General features: G+C 42.8%; 1 non-coding gene across 1 annotated transcript; it reads right to left on the bottom strand.

Annotated features, from left to right (window-relative positions):
* Positions 1-22392: 22392 nt before the first annotated feature.
* Positions 22393-22499, bottom strand: LOC145540011 (U6 spliceosomal RNA). The gene has a single exon (XR_014078142.1). It is a non-coding gene; the product is annotated as a U6 spliceosomal RNA (small nuclear RNA).
* Between the last annotated feature and the right edge of the window lie 2871 nt (positions 22500-25370).

Genomic DNA, 25370 nt, shown 5'->3' with positions numbered 1-25370 from the left:
AGTTGGACATATCTGAGTGACTGAACTGAACTGAAAAATATCCAGCTATCTAAAGACCTGTCCCACCATATTCCCTGAAGTGCAGGGTGCCTCACTCCACCCTGAACACCCTCAGGGATTGTTGAAGGTCAACAGCTATAGCAGCATGGGGTTCAGTCTCCGAAGATGGCAAATGTCTTTGTTGTTCAGTCATTGGCAATGCTCTTGGTAAGTGCCAATTTGTGGTTGACACGAGTTTCAACCTCTGAGCTAAATCCTGCTCACCACTTGTTTCTGTAAGTAAGGTTTTATCCATACATGGACAGGCCCACCGGTTTACATGTTACCTATGCCTGCTTTCATGTGTTATTACACAATCATGGCAACCTCAGCTGTTGCAGCAGAGATCCTATCAGCTGTGAAACCTAAAATATGTACTCTCTGGTACTTTATAGAAGAGATTTGCTGACACTGGAAGGTTATAAAACCTTGCATATCATGGGGAGGATATTTCTCATAACTGACTCTAGATATACAGTGTAAAGCCTAATCAAAGCTTCTGAGGCCTCAAAAAATACAGCAAATGGGGTAAAATGTCAACAAAAAGTAAATATGGCCAGAGACTTCATGGTGTTCTTTATACTACCTTAATTCTTGAAAGTTTTCTGTAAGTTTGAAATTATATCCAAATAAAAAGATAGGTTTTAATGGAAAAAAAAAAAAAAGCTTCAGAGGCCTCAAAGAAAATTGTCTGCCTTCAAGCCTACACTTTTCTTTATCATCATTGTATCAGTCAGGTTTCTCCAGAGGAAGAGAATTAATGGAAGATATACACACACATATATATATGCATACACGTTATACTATTATCTATAATATAATAATTGGGCTTCCTTGGTGGTGAGAGGATAACAGACGGGAAGGCTAGGGGTCTCCAAATGGAGGAAATAGGCTGCAAGTGTCAGACATTTTTTATCTCTCTCTTAAGCGGCAGGAAGAAACAAACAAGTGTTAGATTTTTTCCCTTTCTCTATACAAATTTAAAAGGAGGTTTCTCTTAAAATTCTGTGTTGCCATGAGGACACCTGGCTCCACCTGAACTTAACTTTTCTCAAACCTTGAGCTAACCAATTCACTTTTCTTATGGACATGTTTGTCTTAAGCTATGTTAATAAATTATGTATTGACCCTAGACTGTCTTCAAGTTGGTTCTGGCTAAGACTCAGAACAGACTTGACAAACCAGTATCTTTTACTCATGCAAATGTTCTCTTAAGCTATGTTAATGAGACTGTATTTGCTTGGAAACCTGCCTTTCTTCAAGATTCATATCAATCATTTTATGGCCCAGGACAACTCACCTGGTGCCCATGTTATCTCAAAATGCATGTTGTGGGTGAGGGACCTGGTGCCATCCTCTGAGTTTTAAGGCATCTCCTTTCTCTAATTAGCAGACTGCTAGTAGCTATATAACATCTGGCTAAAGACTAGCAGGGGGGCACTCTTTCTGCCCCCTTCTGATGTCTATGTTAGAAGCTTTCTCTATCTCTTTTACATTTTAATAAAACTTTATTACACAAAAGCTCTGAGCAATCAAGCCTTGTCACTGGCCCCAGATTGAATTCTTCTCCTCTGGAGGCCTAGAATCCCGGTGTCTTTCATGGCTCAGCAACAACCTTTCAGTAGCTCAGAGGGTAAAGAATCTGCCTGCAATTAGGGACGGAGAAGGCAATGGCACCCCACTCCAGTACTCTTGCCTGGAAAATCCCATGGACGGAGGAGCCTGGTAGGCTACAGTCCATGGGGTCGCTAAGAGTCAGACACGACTGAGCAACTTCACTTTCACTTTTCCCTTTCGTGCAGTGGAGAAGGAAATGGCAACCCACTCCAGTATTCTTGCCTGGAGAATCCCAGGGACGGTGGAGCCTGGTGGGTTGGCGTCTATGGGATCGCACAGAGTCGGACATGACTGAAGCGACTTAGCAGCAGCAGCAGCAGCAATTAGGGAGACCTGGGTTCAATCCTTGGGTTGGGAAGATCCCCTGGAGAAGGAAATGGCTACCCACTCCAGTATTCTTGCCTGGAGAATTCCATGGACAGAGGAGCCTGGTGGGCTACAGACCATAGGGTCGCAAAGAGTTGGACATGACTGAGCAACTAACACACACACACACACAAACACACACATTATAATTGTGTATATATATATTTATTTATTATAAAGAATTAAAAACCAATAAAAGATGTATATATATGCATGTTGTTATTTATGGTGTTTGCCATACATCAACATGAATTGACCATAGGCATACATTTGTCCTCTCCCTCCTGAACCCCCTCCCACCTCCCTACCCACCCCACCCCTCCAGGTTCTTTCCCTCACAGAGCACTGGCTTTGGGTTCCCATCGAACTCCCTCTGGTTGTTTTCTGAGAGAGGCTTAGAAAATGAAAGTGAAAGTGTTAATGGCTCAATCATGTCCGATTCTTTGCAATCCCACACTCCTCTGTTCATGGAATTCTCCAAGAATAATGGAATGGGTTGCCATTCCCTTCTCCAGAGGATCTTCCCCACTCAGGGATCTAACCTGCATCTCCTGCACTGGCTGGCAGATTCTTCAGTGCAGAGCCACCAGGGAAGCCCATATATATGCATACACTTTGGATTATTATCTATTATATAATTGTGTACATATATATGTATATATATGTATTATAAAGAATTGGTTCACATGATTATGGAGGCTGTCAAGTCCAGACCATCACTGGATCACCAATGATGTAAGTTCAAATTCTAGTCTGAAGGCAAGAGAACATAGTTCAAAGACAGTCAGGCAGAGGGAGAGAATTCTTTCTTATTTAAACTTTTAATCTATTCAGGCTTTCAAGGGGTTGTATGAGGCCTGAAATATCCACCCACAATGGGAAGGGCAATCTGCTTTATTCAGTCTTCTGATTCAAATACACTAACAGACACATTCAGAAATAATGCTTAACCAAATACCCAAGCACCATGGAGCCCAGTCAAGTTGAGACATAATTGAACCTTCAGTCATTCTTCCCACCCTTGGAGTGGGGAGTTGTGGTTCAGTTGCTCAGTCATGTCTGACTCTTTGTGACCCCATGGGCTACAGCATGCCAGGCTTCCCTGTCCTTCACCATTTCTGGAGTTTGCCCCAATTCATGTCCATTGAGTCAGTGATACCATCCAACCATCTCATTCTCTGTTGCCCCCTTCTCCTCCTGTCCTCAATCTTTCCCAGCATCAAGGTCTTCTCTATTCAGTTGGCTCTTCACACCAGGTGGCCAAAATGTTGGGGCTTCAGCTTCAGCATCAGTCCTTCCAATGAATGTGCATAGTTGCTCAGTCATGTCCGACTCTTTTCGACCCCATGGACCAACCATGGACTGTAGCCCACCAGGCTCTTCTTTCCATGGGGATTCTCCAGGCAAAAATACTGGAGTGGGTTGGCATGTCCTCCTCTAGGGGATTTTCCCATCCAAAGGATTGAATCCAGGTCTCCCACATTGCAAGCAGACACTTTACTGTCTGAGCCACCAGGGAACCCCAATAACTGGAAGCCTTTGCAATGAGTACAAACAAGCAGAAACACCCATAGGGCAGCATTTCTCTAAGTGTATTTCTCAGAACACAAATCCCACATGACATTTACTTTAAAAAAAAAATCCACATAAAGATAAATTCAGGAAGTGGTGTATAAAATACAGGTCCTTATTGAAATTTGAAACCACCAACAGCATATCTAAGGTTCTGAGAAGCCTATAGTAACTTAACTTTGTCTAACCCAGCATTTCCCAAACCTATTTGGCCAAAGGTCTCTCTCTTCATACAATAACAATATATTCTGCCAAAATATATTTTGAACTGCTTCTCCAAAGAACTAAAATATAGTTTTAAAAAAATCTTACAATATAATTTCAAATGAAAAATAATGAGGATATTCAGGGTTGATTTCCTTTAGGATCGACTGGTTTGATCTCTTTCCTGCCCAAGGGACTCTCAAAAGTCTTCTCCAACACCACAGTTCAAAAGCATCAATTCTTCATTGCTCAGCCTTCTTTATGGTCCAACTCTCACATCTGCACATGACTACTGGAAAAATCATAGCTTTGACTGTACGAACCTTATTGTAGCTCCTTCTACTCAGTCCACATAGGATCTGTTCCACATCGTGGACCACTACTGCACTGTGAGCTCTCCAAGACTCTGTGGGGTAGTTTGTGCTCCAAGGAAAGGAGTCTTGGAGGGAAGTTATCATTGGTGATCCTAGAAGTGGTGACACTGTTACTGACCGGGTTTCTTGGCCTACTAAATCGCTAGAAATTCGATCAGAGGCCAGACAAGAAATTCAGGCAAGGCTTTATTGGGACCCCTGCTGCAGCAGGGTTACTTGAGGACAGACAACAGGGTCCCTTGCTTGTTTGCTTGCTGAGAGGGGATGAGCTGGTTCTTGATTTGGTGTGAGAGTAGAGGGAGGGCCCACGGGTCAGGCCAGAGGGCTGACTTAGGTGTTTTGCCCACCCTTTTAGTCGTGTTGTGTGCAGGAAGCATGTGTGGTACCCTGCTTTTGCTCCTGGCTCTGCAGAAGTGGCAGCTGGGTTTTATTTATTTTTTTGTTTTTTTGTATCTTGTTGTCTGTAATTTCCCCCAACAGTTATGTTTAGCTCCTGTAGTTTCTTTGTATTTTCTCACTCAAGGAGGCGTTTATCTAGTCACAAGCCCTGTAGCAAGAAGTCCCAGGTCCCAGCCTATCTCAGCAGGTCAGTCCTTGTCCAGCTTAACTGAAGGAGACAGGTCCCAGGCAGGACCAGTTTCATAATTTGTAAAGCTCAGTACCAGATGATGTCCAGTGCAAGCTGGGCCCTTGTTAAAAACAAAACAAAACAAAACCAAAAACCAACCTATTATGAATTTCAAGATGGCAGCCACAGAGCAGTAAACCAAGTGCAGGACCCATCTGAGCACAGGGCCCTGTCCAAACGCACAGGCTGTATGTCCAGGAGGCTGGCCCTGATCCTGCGACTTCAGGAGGGCACATACTCATAGATGATGACGGTTGCATTTTGGAAACTGGCTACGTAGCACTTCTCAGCTGACTACCTGGAGGGAGCGTGCAGCCAACTTTGGCCTCCCTGGAGGGGGGCTCCACAGGGAGGGCACACTTCTCCCATTTGGCATGACCTGTGCCAAGTCATGGACTGTGCACTTTCTGGATCTGAAGAGCGTGCCTGGATCTACAAGCCACTCGGTTCTGGCCTCCTCCCAGCTCTCCCCATTACCTGGCAGCTATTTCTAGGTGACCTGTGGTAGAGAGGTTTGACTTGCAATTTTCATGCCTGAAGTGTGGGTTTCACAGGAAATGTTTGAAAGAATTTAATATAATGCGACACACACATTATGAACAGGCTTGTGTTGGTTTTGTTCTTGTTGACTTACTGTTAAGAATTTCTATTCTTAGTCTTTTTGTCTTCTCCCTGCTCCTTCCTAACTGGCTTTTCTCCACCTTCACAATCCTCTCTTATGCCAGTACTGAGCCTCTTGCCACATGAATTTCCTTTCCTCATCCACTGCCAGCTCCTCTGGTTCCCTACCATGAATGAGCTCCTGTAGCTGTCAACTTCCTTTCAGTCTTTTCCAAAGTCTTTTATTCTTTGCTCTGCACAGATTCTCCTTTGAATTTTTAGGTTGAATACTCCAGCTGTTGCTCACAATAACTAGGTGTATATCTTTAGGCACGGCTAATGAACCAAATGCCTGAATTTCCCTGTGTCTTCTGGAATTATGGAAAACATTTATGTAAACTTTTCTAATGATTGGAGTTACCTGATTTCAGTTGCTGTGATTCAGGCCTTAGAAATGTGGGAATTAGGTTTACACATTTGAAAAAAATTTTGGCTGCATGGGATCTTCATTGTGGCATGTGGGCTTTTTCTAGATGTGGTGAAAGGACTTCTCTTGTTGTAGAGCATGGGCTCTAGTTGCCAAGCTCCGTGTTGGCAACTCGCTAGCTTCTCTAGTTGCAGCTCTCAGGCTTGTCAGCCCTGCAGCATGTGAGATCTTAGTTCCTTGGCCAGGGATTGAACCTGTGCCCCATGCATTGGAAGGCATGGACAACCAGGGAAGTCCCTTACACGTTTATTTTAATATGTGGTTCCATGTTCCCCTTTTGCTGGAATATATCCTTTGCTTTCTATAATTTTCTTTCTTAGTCATCTAATCCATTAATAGATGGACCGATCCTATCTTCATAAAGTAATATAAGCAATGCTATGTCTTCATAAAGAAATGTCATTATTTTAGAAAGGGCATTGTTTTTAGTTCAGTCAGGGGAGTAGATCCAAGAGGTGTAATATCTTGACTGGTCAGAGATTTGAGAAACTTGCTCAAAAATTTACCTTTCTTCTTACCAGTAAAATGATAAAGACCTACCCAGCACTTATGAAGAGTGGATTGCCTAGTTTTGATACAACCAGATAGATGTTGCTGTCTGGCAGCAACATTAGCCATTTTCTAGCCATGATTTTCATTATCTCCTATGTGGACAGACATTGGGTATTGAGTCATTGCTTGTGAATTGACTTCATAATTGTCCTTCATAATTGTCCTTTATAGCAACATCTATCTGGTAGTATCAGAACTAGGCAAACTATTCTCTTCATAAGTGCTGGGTAGTTCTTTATCATTTTACGGGTAAGAAGAAAGGTAATTCTTCAGCAAGTTTCTCAACTCTCTGACCACTCAAGATATTACATTTCTTAGATTTACTCCCCTGATCTCTTCAGTAGAAATATGGTTGAAACCATGAGTTGCAGCTTTTTGGTAAGTCTCTTCTGGGAGTGAGATACCTAAACTAAAATCCAGGACCAAGAGGATTTGGGTTGCTGAAAAAGAATGATGGGACTTCCCTGGTGGTCCAGTGGTTAAGACTTCACCTTTAAATGTGGAGGGTGCAGGTTCGATCCATGGTTGAGGAAGAGCTAAGATACCACATGCCTCTTGGCCAAAAAACCAGAACATAAAACAGAAGCAATATTGTAACAAAGTCAATAAAGACAAAAAAAAAAAAAGAAAAGAAATAATGACTGTGAAGTAAAGTGGCTAGAATGAGATGTGTGTGTGTGCTCAACTGTGTCCGACTCTTTGAGATCCCCATGGACTGTAGCCCGCCAGGCTCCTCTGTCCACGGAATTTTCCAAGCAAGAATACTAGAGCAGGTTGCCATTTCCTTCTCCAGAGGATCTTCCCAACCCAGGGTTCGAACCCACGTCTCTTGTGTCTCCTGCACTGGCTGGGGGATTATTTACCACTGCGCTGCCAGAGATGTAAATACTTATATATTTGTGTGTACCTGTTAATGACACCGAAGACAGCTCTTTAGCATGTCTCCATACTAGGGTTAAGGTTTGTTCACCTCCAGTGTAAATCATCACCCTTGTGGTTCTGGCCATTTTGCAGAAGTGGCATTTTCCCTCTTGATTAGAGAGTGTTCCACTGTAGCTCATTTCCTGGATTGTAGTGACTGTGGAAGCTGTGATCCTGGTGTCTCTAGCCTTCTCATTCCAGAAAACCTTATCCCCTGTGATAAGGAAGAAGCTGGAAGATTTCACACTAATTTCTCTGATGCCCTGTTCTTTCTATTTTTGCATATTCAGGTTGAACCTTCTGCCCAGAACACTTCCCCAGCTCCATCTGGCTAACTCTCTCTACTCTTAAAGGCGCAGATCCAAATGCCATGGTCCTCAAGAAGCCTTTGCCAACCTTCGCCAGCAAAACCGATCTCTTCCTTGCCTCTTCTTGCTCTTGGTTTGTGCCTCTCCTAAAGCGTGGATCATGACTTGCTTGGCTCAACAGCAGCTCATTCCCAGGAAAGGTCTCAACGCTTGCTGCATTGCAGGCCAAGTCAAAGGGAGGACAGTTACCTATTTGACCTTATATTCCCCCTGGAGCCCAACTGAGTGTCTTGCGTTTAATAGGTTCTCAAATGCTATTTGTTGACTTAAATTAGATTGCATTTTATGAATGTTTGTGAATGAGAGAGCATTGCCTTACATGGCTTACAAAAAAATCTGTTGGGATAAAAATAGCCAAACAAGAAGTTAAGTGGAAGGGTTGCGTCTTACACAACGAGGTTGTGTCCTTTTGGATGTTTGGAAAGCCTCTCAGAATTTATGCTTCCTGAAGATCCTGCTGCTCTAGCATTCTGCCCACATGCTAAAAGGCAATCAGGATAGATTTTGATAAAACGGAATATTTTTAGGCATGCTAATCAACCCGGCTCTGCCAAATTCTTGGCCTTTGGTATGTGCTGCTGAGTAATGTCAGACGTTCACACGTACACACACTGACATTTACAAGGCATGAGATGGGCTCAGCCAAGTTCAGAAACAAAGTCCCCCTCTCACTCCACCAACCCTTTGATTGGTTCACCAGAACTTCCTTAGATGCATTTAGTCTTTGCTACTGGAGGACTGACAGGCTTCTGGGTAGCAAGTGAATTTCCATTCATTTCTTCACTCCAGGAAATACTGTTTTGCATACAAGGGTCAGGTACTCTGTGAGTTTGGGATTCACAAGGTTACATGTCCAGCTGTGTGATGGGGCCCTGGGCTGCTCTAGCATGGGCGCTGACAGAAGCTACACATACGGCTTGAGCTGTTGTAGAACCTCTGGTGCGGGACTCGTAGAAATGAAAGTGAATAGGGCTCCACTCCAATTGCGTCTTGGATGATCTTTGAAACTTCCAGATAAAAATGCAAGAGGCCTACTCTCTCCCTTCTGAAAAATGCTATTGTTTAGTTGTTAAGTTGTGTCTGATTCTTGTGACCCCATGGACTGTAGCTCGCAAGACTCCTCTGTCCATGGGATGTCCCAGGCAAGAATTATGGAATGGGCTGCCATTTCCTTCTCCAGGGGATCTTCCTGGCCCAAGGATTGACCCATGTCTCCTGCATTGGCAGGCAGATTCTTTACCACTGAGCCACCAGTGAAGCCATGAAAAAATACTACTTTTTAACTTAAAAAAAAAAAAAAAGAAAGCATTATTTTACTTTTGTGTTCCATCCATAAAAACACCCATCAGAATATATTTAGTAACTTCTGTAATTCCACTGCCTTTTTTAGATGGAGAAGTCTCCTAAGAAAGCGAGCAGGACAGTGAGTGTGTGTGTGTGTGTGTGTGTGTGTGTGTGTGTGTGTGTGTATAAGGACTGAATCTTAAAAATACTTTTAGGAAGGGGACTTCAGAGGATGAGATAGTTGGATGGCATCAATGGACTTGGGTTTGAGCAAACTCCAGGAGATAGTGAAGGACAGGGAAGCCTGGAGTGCTGCAGTCCATGGGGTTGCAAAGAGTTGGACACGACTTAGCGACTGAACAACAACAACGTTATTAGGAAAGGATTTTATAAGACTAAGCAGAATAAGTTTTATCTTCAAAATAGTGCTTTTATGAGAGGTACGTCTTTTCACATTGTATTGTTAACTCCATGAGAGTTGTGAGGAGTTACTTCCAGAGCAGAAGCAGTGCTGAGAACTCAGGTTGCCTGCTTTAAAGGCTCATGTGGAATTTATGAGTTTTGGAACACCGTTTTCCCAGCAAGGTCCAGGATGAGACCAACTGTGCCCTATCTCTGGTGGTGCTGAGAACGTTCACCCTTCTGCTCCCATCAGGGTCATATGAGACAAGGAGGATTCTGGAAGATGCCAGAAAGTCTATTCCAGCCATAAGTACGCATGGGGGCACGAGGAAATCTGGAAACATCTGCAGCATCTCTTTGCACCTTTTACCTCTTCACCCTGAAGAATCATTGTTGTTAAGTTCTGAGGTTGTTCTGTGGAAACGAGGCTGTGGAGATGCCCATTCAGAGGCCAGCCGGGGACGGGGAAGGATGGACTCACTCACTGGGACATCTGGTACCATGCTCCCCGAACCTCCTGGCCTTTGCATGGCTCACTGAGCAACGACAGAGGGGTTGCAACCTTGGCCTTGGAGCACCACCATCTTCCGTTCCCAGTGTTTTCCACTTTTCAAGTTCATCTTTCATCCACTGCCTTTAAAATAACTCAGAGTGACCTAGAGACTGTCATACACAGTGAAATAAGTCAGAAAGAGGAAACAAATATCATATATTTGTCCCAGGTGGTGCTAGTGGTAAAGAATCTACCTGCCAATGCAGGAGACATGAGACCCAAGTTCAATCCCTGGGTTGGGAAGATCACCCAGAGGAGGGCCCAGCAACCCACTCCAATATTCTTGCCTGGAGAATCCCATGGACAGAGGAGCTTGGTGGGCTGCTGTCCATGGGGTCTCAAAGAGTTGGCCATGACTTAATGACTGAAAAACAACAATAGCAAATTTCATCACTTTCCCAATAATGTCCTTCACAACTTTTTTTTTTCTAGTCCAGAATTGCATATAACATTTTGTTGTCATTTCTCTATAGGCTTTAAGAATGTGAAACGGTTCGTTTCAACATTTTGATGAGTACAGGCTAGTTATTTTTTAGCGTTTTCCTCAATTTGAGACTGTCTGGTATTTGCATTTTTTGGAAGAAATACCCAGGTGGCACCAGTGCTAAAGAACCTGCCTGCCAATGCAGGAGTCTTTTTTTTTTTTTTTTAATGTCTCATTTTCTTTTCTTTTCTTTCTTTTTTTTTTAAATAAATTTATTTATTTTAGTTGGGGGCTAATTACTTTACAATATTGTAGTGGCTTTTGCTACACATCTACACGAATCAGCCATGAGTCCACATGTGTTCCCCATCCTGAACCCCCCTCCCACCCCCCTCCCCACCCCATCCCTCCGGGCCATCCCATTGCCCCAGCCCTGAGCATTTGTCTCATGCATCGAACCTGGAATGGTGCTCTGTTTCACATATGATAATATACATGTTTCAATGCTATTCTCCCAGAACGTCCCACCCTCACCTTCTCCCTCAGAGTCCATAAGACTGTTCTATGCATCTGTGTCTCTTATTCTGTCTCACATATAGGGTTATCATTACCATCTTTCAAATTCCATATATATGCATTAGTATACTGTATTGGTGTTTTCCTTTCTGGCTTACTTCACTCTGTATAATGGGCTCCAGTTTCATCCATCTCAATAGAACCAATTCAAATGTATTTTTTTAATGGCTGAGTAATATTCCATTGTGTATATGTACCACAGCTTCCTTATCCATTCATCTGCTGATGGACATCTAGGTTGCTTCCATGTCCCAATGCAGGAGTCTTAAGAGACTCAGGTTCTATCCCTGGGTCAGGAAGATCCCCTGGAGAGGGAAATGACAACCCACTCCAGTATTCTTGCCTGGAGAATCCCATGGACAGAGGAGCCTGGTGGACTACAGTGCATGGGGTTGCAAAGAGTTGGACACAACTGAAGCGACTTAGCACAAAGCATGCATTGTGGAATCTAGAAAAAATCTATAGATGTTCTTATTTGCGAAGTAAAATTAGAGGCACAGATGAAGAGAACAAATGTATGGACACCAAGGGGGAAAGGAGAGGGGTGGGAGGAATTGGGAGATGGGGATTGACATGTATACACTATTGATGTGCTGTCTTAGTCACTCAGTCCGACTCTAAGTGGGTTGCCATTTCCTTCTCCAGGGGATCTTCCCAACCCAGGGATCGAACCCAGGTCTCTCACATTGCAGGCAGATTCTTTACCATCTGAGCCACCTTACACTATTGATACTATGTATAAAATAGATAACCAATGAGAACCTACTGTATAGCACAGGGAAGTCTACTTGATGCTTTGTGGTGACCGAAATGGGAAGGAGATCTAAAAAAGAGGGGCTACAGTTATACCTATAACTGATTCACTTTGCTGTAGAGCTGAAACTAATGCAAGATTGTAAAGCAGCTATACTCCAAAAAAAAAATAATTTTAAAAAGTTACTTTATAACCATAAAAAAAAACTGGAACTGGCTTTATCACTTTCGTCTCTCTTTTTTACCCCATTGAATGAGGACTTGGTGCAGTGACCTGCTCGTGGACAACCGTCTGGAGGAGGATCCAGTTGGGTGGAATATCATTGACCCAACGGCTGCTCCAGGACTTTGCTACCATTGTGTGGACTTGGTGTCATAGCCAGGGAGGCTCTGTCTTTAGATGGAGTAGATGCATGCAAGATCATGGGAGCATATGTGTGTCTAATTGAAACACTTGCTTTCATTATGATAGAAGAAAAAAACATGTATCTACATTGCCAAGAATAATAATTTTCCAGGCATACTTTGGGAAGCAGCTTCAAGATAATGATGGTGTGATGGTGATGATGATGGTGATGATTTTTATTGACCACTTAGATTACTTCTGTTTTTTAACTATTATGATAATAATGCTATTAAGAGCATCTTTACATGTCAATCAGTCTACATTTCCTATTATTTCCTTTATATATATTTTTTCTCTCCTTTTTAGAAGATTCATGATTATTTCTATGTCCAAGTTATATTTGGAACTCAGTCACACAATTAAGTTTAAAAACCTCTTCTAAAGACTTGGTGACATCAGAGGTCACGCACAGCCTGGGGAAGGGTTATTTACTGAAAAAGCTGCTGTGTATTTGGTACTTTTAATTGTCATGAGGATCAGAGGACTCATTCCTGGTTGTTAGGTAACCAGGCCAGTGATGCTATTTTCAGTTATTTTGAATTATATTTGTTTCAGCTCTGTAAGAACGAATTATTTTTGCTTAGCCTATTCACTGACAAACAGGAGCTAAGAAAATGGAGATTTAGAAATTGGTTTCAGGATTTAAATGCAACAACTTAATGTTAACAATTAGAAAAATTAAGTGGGATATAGTCATTTTACAAACAAAGTATCAGACTTATCGAACTGTTTTTAGACTTAAAAAAATGTATGTTCTGTTCTATTTATTATTTTCCCATATCGTGTCTGTGTACTGAAGGTTTTTTTTTTTAAACAAAACTTTTGCTCCTAGTGGTTATAAAGAGAACATAGGTGTTAAAAATTGGTTGTTTTTTTTTTTTTTTTTAATTTTTCTGTTTAAATCTTCATTGTGGGACTTGCCTCGGGGTCTAGTGGTTAACACTGCATTCCAATGCAGGAGGTGTGGGTTCGACCCTGGTTCAAAATCTAAGACCCCACATGTCTCATGGCCAAAAAACCAAAACTTAAAACAGAAGCAATATTGTAATAAATCCAATGAAGTGAAGTTGCTCAGTCTCTTGGGACTCTTTGCAATCCCATGGACTGTATTCCTACCAGGCTCCTTCGTCCATGGAATTCTCCAGGCAAGAGTACTGGAGTGGGTTGCCATTTCCTTCACCAGGGGATCTTCCTGACCCAGGGATCAAACCCAGGTCTCCTGCATTGCAGGCAGGCTGTTTACCCTCTGAGCCACCAGGGAAGCCCAACAAATTCAATAAAAGCTTTAAAACATGGTCCACATTAAAAAAAAAAGTCTTTAAAAGAAACTTCATTGTAACATCTCTCTGCCCTTAATGATAGCTGGTTTTAGTCACATGATTTCAAAAAGTAAAAGAAAAGAAAGATATTTTTAGTCTAATCCTTCTAGAATAATCCATGGTGGCGTTTTTAACTGGCACTTGGTAGCTATAATAACCCTCCTCTTTCAATCATGCTAAGGTCAATGAAGTCCCTTTAAACAGCAGATATGTTTACAGGCATCATCCAAAATAAGGGCTGGTTCTTTTCAATATCATTTAAGAATTCATACGTCTGCTAGGAAGCCAACAGCCCATAAAAGTACTAGGTGAGGAATGTCTCAGGATTTCCCTGCGTCAAGTTAGTGAATTAATGTATCTTAACTCTATGAAGTTTCCAAACATGGCAAGTTTGGAAGAGCTGGCTGAAAGTGGTGTAACTAACAGCTAAAGGTTGGCTATGTTTAAGTAGTCAAAAAGTCTTTCATTTTTTATGAGAGAGACAGAAGCAGGTTCTAGTCTTAGCCCTGGTACCAGTGAGTGGTAATGACCTGGAAAGTTAATTAACTTCTCTAAGACTTTATTTTCCAATCTGTAGAATGGGTTTGGCCTAGTAGATACCAACGGTTATTTCCACAGTTATTAAGAAAATGTGTGATACTTTCACATCCTGTACTGTGATGTTCTACACAGCAGTGCTACACAAAGTGAGAACCTAACAGTTAGAGATTAAAAATGATTGAGGCAACCTAATTTCATACTTACTTAGAAAAAACATTTTTTTCCCTAAAGCTCACCCTATAATAAGATTTTCGTATGCTTTTCTTTTTCTTAAATTAATCTAGATATATTCCCGAGTACCTTCATATATTAGTGTATTTCTTTACTGGGTTATGAACACTGTAAGTTCACACACTGCCTATTTCAGAAATATTTACTTGGCCATTGATCCTATCTCTCTTCAGTGTGAGCGTAGATTATCTACTTCTTGGCAAAACAATGGCCCATTCAACCAGGTTAGTTAAAATAGCAATGATAAAATGACTGACTTATCAATTATTTTCATTTCTCAACTAGTTGTTTTGGTGTGTAAACTTACAGCTTGCTCTTTTGTTAGCTGCTGCTGCTAAGTCGCTTCAGTTGTGTCCGACTCTGTGCGACCCCATAGGCGGCAGCTCACCAGGCTCCCCTGTCCCTGGGATTCTCCAGGCAAGAATACTGGAATGGGTTGCCATTTCTTTCTCCAATGCAAGAAAGTGAAAAGTGAAAGTGAAGTTGCTTAGTCGTATCTGACTCTTCGCGACCCCATGGACTGCAGCCTACCAGGCTCCTCCGTCCATGGGATTTTCCAGGCAAGAGTACTGGAGTGGGGTGAGAGATTATGTCAATTTTTGGCAGAAAATGCCAACGTTACGAAGCCATAAAAACACCTATGATGTTCTTGTAAAGGTTGCATAATCTCTCCCTGGTTGCACTCTTTCTGATTTCTTGGTAGACTGATCAATTAAATTGGCTGAGAGCCTAAGCTTTTAGCCACACCCTGTGTTACTCATCTTGCTTCTAAGAATACCATCTTCTTCGTACTGTGAGCAGAGACCATGTTGTCAAAGCAAGATTGTGTCATAAAGTGTAACACTCTGAACATCAAGTTCAAGGTTACCAAGTGCTTCACTCCTCTTGACTGGAATCTGAAACTTAAAAAAGCAATTTTTTTAAGAGTGGTTTTAGGTTCATAGCAAAACTGATAGAGAAGAGACTTCTTGTATACCCTTTGCTCCCACACATCCGTACCCTCATCTGTGATCAGATTTCTCCACCAGAGTCATATGTTTGTTACAACTGATGATCCTGTATAGAGAGATCATAATTATCTAAGGGGCTTCCCAGGTGGCAGAGCTGATAAAGAATCTGCCTGCAATGTAGGAGATGTGGGTTCAATCCCTGGGTTAGGGAGATTCCCCAGGAGGAGGAAATGGCAACCCACTCCAGCATTCTTGCCTGGGAAATCCCATGGACAGAGGAGTCTGGCAGGCTACAGCCTATGGGGTTGCAGAGTCGGACACGACTGAGCACACGTGAATGCAATTATGCATAGGGTTCAACTCTTGGTGTGGTACAGCCTGTGGGTTTGGACAAATGTATAATGATGTGTATCCATCATTAGAGTGTTAGCCAGAGTAGATTTTTATTTTTTGTCGTGCTGGGTCTTTGTTGCTGTGAGCTGGCTTTCCCTAGTTGTGGTGAGCAGCAATAAATTTTGACGCATGGGCTTCTCATGGAGGTGGCTCCTCCTGTGGAGCTCAGGTTCTAGGGGCACGGGCTTCAGTAGTTGTGACATGTGGGTTTAACTCCCTTGTGGCATGTGGAATCCTCCTGGACCAGGGATCGAACCGGAGTCCCCTGTGCTGGCAAGCAGATTCCCAGTCACTGGACCACAGGGAAGTCCTATCGAGAGGATTATCACTGCCCCGGAAATCATCTGTGTTCCACTTCTTCATCCCCTAATCCAAGCCTCCAACCCCTGGTGATCACTGACCTTTTTAAGTGTCTTCATAGTTATGCCTTTTCCAGAAAGTCCTATGGCTGGGATCACACTGTATGTAGCCTTTTCAGATTGGCTTCTTTCATGTAGTAATATGCGTTTAAACTTCTTCCGTGCCTTTTCATGGCTTAATGGCTCATTTCTTTTTAGTGCTGAATAATAATACATTATCTGGCTGTATCACAGTTTATTAGTCATCCTCCGAAGGACATCTTGGTTGCTTCCAAACTTTAGCAAATATGAATAAAGTTGTTATAAATATTCAAGAACATGTTTTTGTGTGGACATACATCTTCATCTCCTTCGCATAAACACCAAGAAGCATGATTACTGGAGAAGACTCTTGAGAGTCCCTTGGACAGAGAGGAGATCAAAACAGTCAATCCTAAAGGAAATCAACCCTGAATATTCATTGGAAAGACTGATGCTGAAGCTGAAACTCCAATACTTTGACCCTGATGCTGGGAAAGATTGAAGGTGGGAGGAGAAGGGGACAACAGAGGAGATGGTTGGATGGCATCACTGACTTGATGGACATGAGTTTGAGCAAGTTCCAGGAGATGGTGAAGGACAGGGAAGCCTGGAGTGCTGGAGTCCATGGGGTCACAAAGTCATATACAACTTAGTGACTGAACGACAGCAACAGTAAGAGTATGTTTAGTTTTGTGAGAAGCCACCAAACTGTCTTCCAAATTTTGCATTCCCACCAGCAATGTATGAGAGTTCCTACTGTTTCATATCCTTGTCAGCACTTGGAGTTATCAGTGTTTCAGATTGTGGCTATCCTAGACTATTAAACTTTTAAAAAGGTGATGGGGCTGTTAGAAATTTCAAGTACAATTTTGGCTGTGTGTCCTTCATGCCGAGAAACAGGTTTGTGCTCTCAAGTTTCTTGAAAAAGACTCTGGAGGCAGGCACCTCTGACCTTGAGAAAGTTAGTTCAACTTTCTTTGCCTCAGTTTTTCCTCTTTTGGAAAATGGGACAATAACTGTATCTCATTTATAAGTTCTTGTGAGAGTATGTGTGTGGAACAGTGCTTGGCATGTAGAAAGCACAATATGTGCTCAGCCGCTTCAGATGTGTCCAACTCATTGCAACCCTATGGACTGTAACCTGCCAGACTCCTCTATCCATGGAGTCTCCAGGTAAGAATACTGGAATGGGTTGTCATGGCCTCCTCCAGGGGATCTTCCCAACCCAGGGATCGAACCCTTGTCTTCTGCATCTCCTACATTGCAGGCAGATTCTTTATCCACTGAGCCACCTGGGAATCCTGCTCCTCAAGGTTGTTGAGAAGCTTCCCTTCCCTCAGGAGTTGTTGTACCAGCTCTTTCGTCTTTCTGGAATGCTCTAACTCCATAGAACTTCATGGAGCTCTATAGATTAAATTTTGAGATTAGCTCTAGCCAATCTTCCCTGGAAGGAAGCTTCCCTGGTGGTTCAGACGGTAAAGAATTTGCCCACAATATGGGAGACCTGGGTTCAATCCCTGGTGGAGAAGATCCCCTGGGGAAGGGAATGGCTACCCACTCCAGCATTCTTGCCTGGAGAATTTGATGGACAGAGGAGCCTGGTGGGCTAGAGTCTATGGGGTCACAAAGGGTTGGACACGACTGAGTGACTAACACACTAGCTAATCTAAAAGATCACCTGTTTTCAGACTGCCCCAAATAAACCAGCTTTTCAGACACTTTCTATCACATCATCCTATTTGCATTCTTAACAAACATAGCTTATCTATTTTACAAGCCATCCTTATTTAATATAAAAATACTCTTATTTTTATAAAGTATACAAAGTATACTTTTTGTATATTATATGAAGTATACTTTTTATAAAGTATATATTTAATAAAGTATATAAAATACTCATTTTTTAAAAAAATCTATTTTCTGTTGAGCTTCTTCGTATCAGCACGTATGGTAGTGAGCAAGGCCCTTGATTATCTTGCCCTTTTCTGCGTTCTCAGTACCCAGCAACGCTTGTGAATGAACCCAGGGGTGATGTTAGGTCTCTTTTTTTTCCTATTTTGCAACATCATGCTTTCTCCTTATCGTCCAGCTTGCTGAAATGACAGGCGTTCACCCCACCGTGAGGAATGCAGACTCTGAAGGGGGAGAGATAAACACAGCTCAGCTCCAGGCTTGGCTACTCACTAGCTGGGGAGTTTCAGACAAGGGAGTTCCTCAGTGTCCTCCTCTGCAGCATAAAGCTAATAGGAGTGACCACCTCATGGTGGAGACAATTAAATGTGGAAAAACAGGAGCAATGATAAAATACAGAGAACCCCACCTGCCACATTGAAAGCACCCTATCAATGCCAGCTGTTCTTACTGTAGGATGAGTATATATATTATTTAGGTCGAATAGTTTTGTTATATATAAAAAAACAATACATTTATATGCTTTTATTGCTTATTATATACATCTACATTATAGATGTAGTGTTAGCTATTTTTTAAAAATTATTCTACTGTTTGATAGAGTAGCAAATAGAAAGTGTTACATGATGTTGGAAATACCATAAAAACAGATGCCAGCTTCTCTTTTCTCAGCTGGCTCTGATACAACGTTCAGATAGTCCCCTGCTGGCACCCTTGCGCCCCCGCTATTTCCCTTCCTTCTCCCTTCTCGCTCTCCCTGCCTCTCTCTATTTCAAGTAGCTTTTATTTATTTATAGTGAGAACACCCAACATGAGATCTACCCTCTTAACGTTTATTGACGTGAACCACACAGCGGGGTTAACTACAGGCACCTGGTTGTATAGTGAACATCTGGAACGTACTCATCTTGTATGACAGAAACTTCTTATGGAGTAAGTTTTGGTGAACAGCAGCGGTAGAACATGCAGTTACGACAAATGTCCTGAAGGTGGCAGCAGAGGACTGAGGTTTGGAAAAAGGTCCAGGGTCCTTGCTTTTCCCAAGGACCCTGGAAAAAAGAAATCTGTAAAGAATCTCCGCCTGCAGTGCAGGAGACTCGGATTCGATCCCTCGGTCAGGAAGATCCCCTGGAGAAGGGAATGGTAACCCCTTCCAGTATTCTTGCCTGGAGAATTCCATGGACAGAGGAGCCTGGTGGGCTACACGTAGTCCATGGGGTCGCAAAGAGTCAGACAGGACTAAGCGACTAACACCTCACCAGGGTCCTTGCAGACACCCTATGTGATTTGAAGGGGTGAGAAAGGTTATCCCATGGGTCTCTTCTCGTATCTTAAAATTCCCTTTCATTATTACTGCTGGGAAGGGATGTGTCATGGTATTGCCGGAAGCTTCTCTAAATGCAAATGATATCCTGGAACAGGGAGCTTGCTATTATTCATCAAAACCTCAGGCAAAATGAGAGCACCTGTGTATTAACAGGACGGAATGAGGTGGACCTGATGGTGGAGGTGAGATTGGGGCAGGTAGCAGGAAGAAAACCGCGTGGGTTTGGGCGCGTCCCAGGACAGCTTGATCGGCAGGGAGGAGCCCAGCCAGGGAAAGCCAGAGCTAAACCGTCTGAATGGTGGGGCCAGAGCAGTCCTCTCCTGTCTGGGTCTAAGGTTTGAGCCCATCATCATCCATCAAATTTAAATAACATGTAGATTCCAAAATCTCTATGTGTACAGAATAGATTCTCCGTATCTACTGGGGATCAGTTCAGTTCAGCTCAGTCGGTCAGTCGCGTCCGACTCTTCGCGACCCCATGAACCGCAGCACGCCAGGCCTCCCTGTCCATCACCAACTCCCGGAGTCCACCCAAACCCATGTCCATCGAGTGGGTGATGCCATCCAGCCATCTCATCCTCTGTCGTCCCCTTTTCCTCCTGCCTTCAATCTTTCCCAGCTGGGGATCAGGTTAGCAATAAAATGGACAAAAAGAGGCCAGGAATACTGTCAAGGGTTCAGAGCGACTCTCTGAAATTAAATGTGAAGTACTTCGTATCTACCACCAGAGGGGAGTATTACCCCACCAAATGTTTACACCCTAAAGTTCCATTTGCAAGCTAAGCGGAGGGCCTACAACTAACTATACGTGTTTCCCATTTGTATCAGTAATTGGAATTTGCTTATAAGCAGCAATTCTGTCTGCTATGCAGGAGATCCGGGTTCGATTCCTGGGTCTGGAAGATCCCCTGGAGAAGGAAATGGCAACCCACTCCAGTATTCTTGCCTGGAGAATTCCATGACAGAGGAGCCTGGCAGGCTGCAGTCTGTGGAGTCACAAGAGTCAGACACGACTGAGCAGCTAAACTACTACTACCATAAGGAGCAATGTATTTTTTATTTGTGCTTTTTCTGTAAATACTATACTTTTTTGTTGTTGTTGCTAATAGTGGCTGCTTTAGATATACTTCTGTTATTATCTGGGATTATTAGATGATAGCCTAAAGGTGGTATTGTCTGTGACTCTAGGCATTTTGATTCAAAATTGTCAGTGAAAAAAAAAAAAAAAACTAAGCAGCATATGCATTGACATATGAAACCCTCCCAGCCAGAATATACCAACTGCTGTTGATTGCAAGACAAAATAACATAGAACTTGTTCAGTTGGTAATTTCCTCTTTCTGATTTGCATCTATGGCTTTTTCCTAGTGGGATAAAGCAAAATGGTTGCAACATATAGTTCATATAGTTTACACATTCAAAGCTATTTTTGTATGAAATAACTCTGTAAATGTATTTGGTGGTTGAGAGTTTGCAAAGGTGATGATCAAATAAGATAGTACATAGAAACAACCTGGTCCAAGCCTTACACATAGCAGAGATTGTAAAGACATGGAGGCTGCTACTCCGTTAATGAAGAGATATGAGTGATTAGGGAACAGGTACAACAGGCCTTGGCTAGGGTGGTACAGAAGCAGCCAAACAGTGAAACACCCTGCTGATGCTTTAGTAGATACATGACAGGGTGAGCTGTCTGCTAGGCATCTCCAGATCACTATATCGGTGCAGGAAAAAGAGCAAAACTTCCTATCTTCAAGAGACACTGCAGACCACAGTGTTTAGCAAGGAACCATTAACACCTTTAGAGAATAGCAAATCCATAGTTTTCTCATTGCTAGATTTGGATTTAAATCCCCTGGGCAAAGTTAAAGGCACGCTTCTGGGGCAGTTTTTGCTGGGATCTGCTGAGTGTCCAGTTTCTTGGACAGCTTCAGAGTGACAGAATATTTAGTAGACACAGTGACTTTGGGGGCTTCCCTTGTAGCTTAGTCAGTAAAGAATCCGCCTGCAATGCAGGAATCCGCTTTCAATGCAGGAGCCCTGTGTTCGATTGGTGGGTTGGGAAGATCCCCTGGAGAAGGAAATGGCGATCCATTCCAGTATTCTTGCCTGGAAAATCCCATGGACAGAGGGGCCTGGTGGGCTACAGTCCATGGGGTTGCAAGAGTTGGACATGACTTAGTGACTAAACCATAGTGACATTACAGCTTCAAGACACTATTGGACTCTACAGGGCATACATAACAGGCAAAGATGAGTGGCCTTAATGCCTGGGGTCATTCAATTTTCCCCATCTCCTCTTGTTTTAGACTTTTTCTTCCCCCTAGTAGGTGTAAGTGGGACCAGTTCCTTAAGTAACATATCTTGTTTGGACCAGTTTAGACTCTGGCCATTCTTCAAGCTTTTCTCTTTCTTCCTTCCTTCCCTACTTGCTTCCTCATCTTGTTCCTTCCCTCCCTTGCTTCTTTCTGAGCATCCTAATGCCTGTTAATTGTTGTAGCCTGTTCATTTTAGATCCAGACGTTAGAAGCAAGTATTTTATTTAATGTATTTCCTGTTACAGACTGAATTGTACCCCCTCTTTCCACATAGATGTTGAAGTCCTCGCCTGCAGTAACTCAGAATGTAATTGTATTTGGAGACAGATCTCTCAAGAGGTGAGTGAGTGGTCAGTCGCTTCAGTCATATCTGACTCTTTGCAACCTTACGGACTGTAGCCCACCAGGCTCCTCTGCCCATGGGATTCTCCAGGCAAGAATACTGGAGTGGGTTCTTTCAACAGGTTATTTATGTTATGTTAGTTGCTCAGTCGTGTCCGACTTTTTGCAACCCCATGGACTATAAGCCGCCAGGCTCCTCTGTCCATGGGATTTTCCAGGCAAGAATACCAGAGTGGGTTGCCATTTCTTTCTCCAGGGGATTAACTAAGGTTAAATAAGATCATCAAGGTGGCCCTAATCTAATGCCTGGTGTCCTTATCAGAAGACTTTAAGACGCAGACACACAGAGCAGAGACCATGTGGAGACATGGAGAAGGTGGCCATCCACAAGCTAAGGAGAGAGGCCTCAGAGAAAACCAAGCTTGCTGACGTTTTGATCTCGGGGTTCCAGCCTCCAGAACTGTAGGATAATAATTTTCTATGGTTTACGTGGCTCTAGCCTGTGGCATTTTGTTACAGCAGCCCTAGCAGGAATTCATCCCCTTAGAATATATGTAACTAACAGAATACTTCTGGAATTTGTGCCTCATTCTTGCTCAGGAGCCATGCTAGTCATCTCTGTATCAGTCTGATTGTAGCAGACGTGCTACCAAAGCCAGCCCTCGGTATGGATTTCTTAACCTCCAAATTTACCAAAGTTTTAAAACCTGGGCTTTTCTGGAGTTTGGGTCTCACGCCTGCTGTTGCCACATCCCAGCATTGCTGCCCAGTTGGCATTTGATGAGTATGAGGAGGCCCCGTGTCACAGCATTTCTGAGCAGTTTCAGGGCCCTCCCTCCACTAGGTACAGGACGTCGACTCACTTTCATATTTAACATCACCATGAGTATGAAAGTGTCATCGAGAAATGAAACCCTCTTAAAAATGGTGACATGAGGGTGGGGAGGAATTGGGGACTATGACTAAAGAGAAAAAGTTGGTCAAAACCTTTCTTTCACTGCTGTTGCAGGCAAAATGTTTCTCCCTCCAGAGAATGGCCACGTGTCTATAGAGCTCATTAAAATTCCCGTATTTGGCTGAAAATATTGAAATAAAGTACTGCAGATGGCAGCATGACATTACACATGATGATTTTGGAGCAAAGTCACAGCGTCATTGTCCCACTTTCCTTTTTTTTTTCTCCTAGTGGGTGAGTTACTGGAACCTTTTAAAAAATGATTATTTATGGTGAAAACTTGGACAGGCATTTATGCCTGTTTTTCAAGTTCACTTCCATGGCCTGCAACTGCAACGTACCCGTCAACAACATCCCCTTGAAAAGCCTCCAGGCAAATACATTGTTATTCTAGCTCCCCACTCGGAGAATCCCAAGGTTAGATTTCAACCTATTTTGAAATTAAACTTCAGAGATGTGCCCAACCTTCTTTCAAGTTCCTAAAGATAAGTTTACTCAATATTAACAAAGAAATAATTATTCTCAGAACCTAGGGCAACAAAGCTATGAGAGCTGCCTCCTGGATGGACACACACATGCTGCTCTGTAAGAGACATGCAGACATGCTTCAATTTCCCCCCATTCATTTTTAACCAGAAAAAATAAGTGCTTTGGGCACTCCAGGGATGTCTGTTTTCAGCAAAATCTCTAAAACTCCAAACACCAGGTCAGCAAACATTCTCTTCAGGTTCAGGCAGTAAATATTTTCAGCTTTCTGGGCCACACGGCCTCCACCAACTCTGCCTTCTACCCAAGGGCAGCCACAGACAGTATGTCTACCAACTGGTGTGGCCCTGTTCCAATAAAACTTTATTTATAAAAGCAGGCAGGCAGATATGGCTCTAGATAGTTTGCCAACATCTGCTCTAAACCTGGGCTTGCTTATCCGCTGAGGAGGCCTCCCTGTGTTGTTTAAACTCTTGTGGATATTTTACCCTCCCTCCTGTTTTTTTTTTTTTTGTCTTCTCACTTAAAGGCTGCTATGATTCACATGTATTTCAAGCATGACTTGTATCATTTTTTTTTTTGCTGACGTAAAATGTTGAGCTTGACATTGGAGACACATTCAGTCACAGTGTTATCCTGAGCATGTTTCATTCTTTCTGATTTCTTCCCATGAGGTCCATGTGGCCTGGGTTCAATCTTAGGAATAAGGGTTTGGATTTGGGACCGTGCTTGTTTTGAAACTGGCCCAGTAAGGATGAAGGTAATAGAGCAAATGCTATTCATGTCCCTTGAGGTAAAGCCTGTGCCTAGTAGGCAGACCATCAGCTTCAGCAGTCATTTACATTGGTAATTATATGAGGACGTCACATAAACATGTGTTTATGAAGAGTGCCCTGGATGTAACAAAATGCATTAAGCAATTTTCAAAAAGGTGATGTGTTTATTAATATGCTTATTAACAATCCTTCATAGCTCAGCTGGTAAAGAATCCACCTGCAATGTGGGAGACTTGGGTTCGATCCTTGGGTTGGGAAGATCCCCTGGAGAAGGGAAAGGCTACCCACTCAAGAATTCTGGCCTGGAGAATTCCATGGGGTCGCAAAGAGTCAGACATGACTGAGTGACTTTCACTTTCACTTTATCAACAGTCAGTTTCCATAGATGCTAAATCCACACACCGTTCACTCAAAGCCAATGTCTAAATTCTGCTAGAAGATGGTCCAAATGTTGATAATGTTGAATATGTGGGAATCAGCAATCATGATCTCCTCAAGGCTACCTTAAGGTAGACCTGACCCCTGGTTGGCCCCAGACTGTTCTCCTTCTTGAAGGGATTCTCTTAAAGGGGATTGGGCTGCTAGGCTGTTTCCCATATGTCCAGCCTGTAGCAGACCCCAGCAGAGTAAAGCAAATCATTTCCAGGAACTTTTTCTGGGGCAGGTATATATACAAGGATGTTTTTGATAGCTTCTGGCCTCATTCTAATTCTAAGTTTATAAGAGCTTTATAGAAATGGTGACCTTGAACATGAAGCTGAAGCTGGCCAAGGATATCTCTTCTGTCACATAAAATCCACTCACACCACACTTGATACACTTTGTATGAATTAATTTATGAGTAAACTCCATCATCCATATGTGGACTACAGTACTTGTGGGCTGAAAAGTGGGCAGGAATATGTGGTTGGCCTTCACATCTTGACCTGGAGTCACTTGAATTCTTGCTTTGTGTCAGCTCTCATAGGAAAGTAAAGACATTCCAGAGGCTTACCTGTACAATAAAGGGCTTTGTTTATTTTTATCTTTCTTGCCAGTTTGGAAATCTTTTTACGTGTGCTGAGCTGCAGAAATAGACAAAACTACATAGAGCAGCCTGCTTCATGGAACAGCCTTGGGAAGTGTGGTTACTGAGATATAGATAGGCTTTAAGTGGGGGGAATTTCCATGATAAATATACTCAAAGGACCAGAGAAGTGAATCCACATGAAAAACATACACTGGGTGCTTAGAGAGTGCGCTTTCTATAGACAGGCTGTAGAAAACCATATCAAGGAAGCTTTCCAGGGGAAGACATGAGAATTTGTTCAAGGTGT

The sequence above is a fragment of the Giraffa tippelskirchi genome, chromosome 2 (genome assembly GCF_054371585.1).
Source record: "Giraffa tippelskirchi isolate mGirTip1 chromosome 2, T2T-mGirTip1v1.2.pri, whole genome shotgun sequence".
Lineage (NCBI taxonomy): Eukaryota > Metazoa > Chordata > Mammalia > Artiodactyla > Giraffidae > Giraffa > Giraffa tippelskirchi.
The sequence above is the reverse complement of the archived record's forward strand: the minus strand, read 5'-3'. Positions and strand labels throughout refer to the sequence as shown.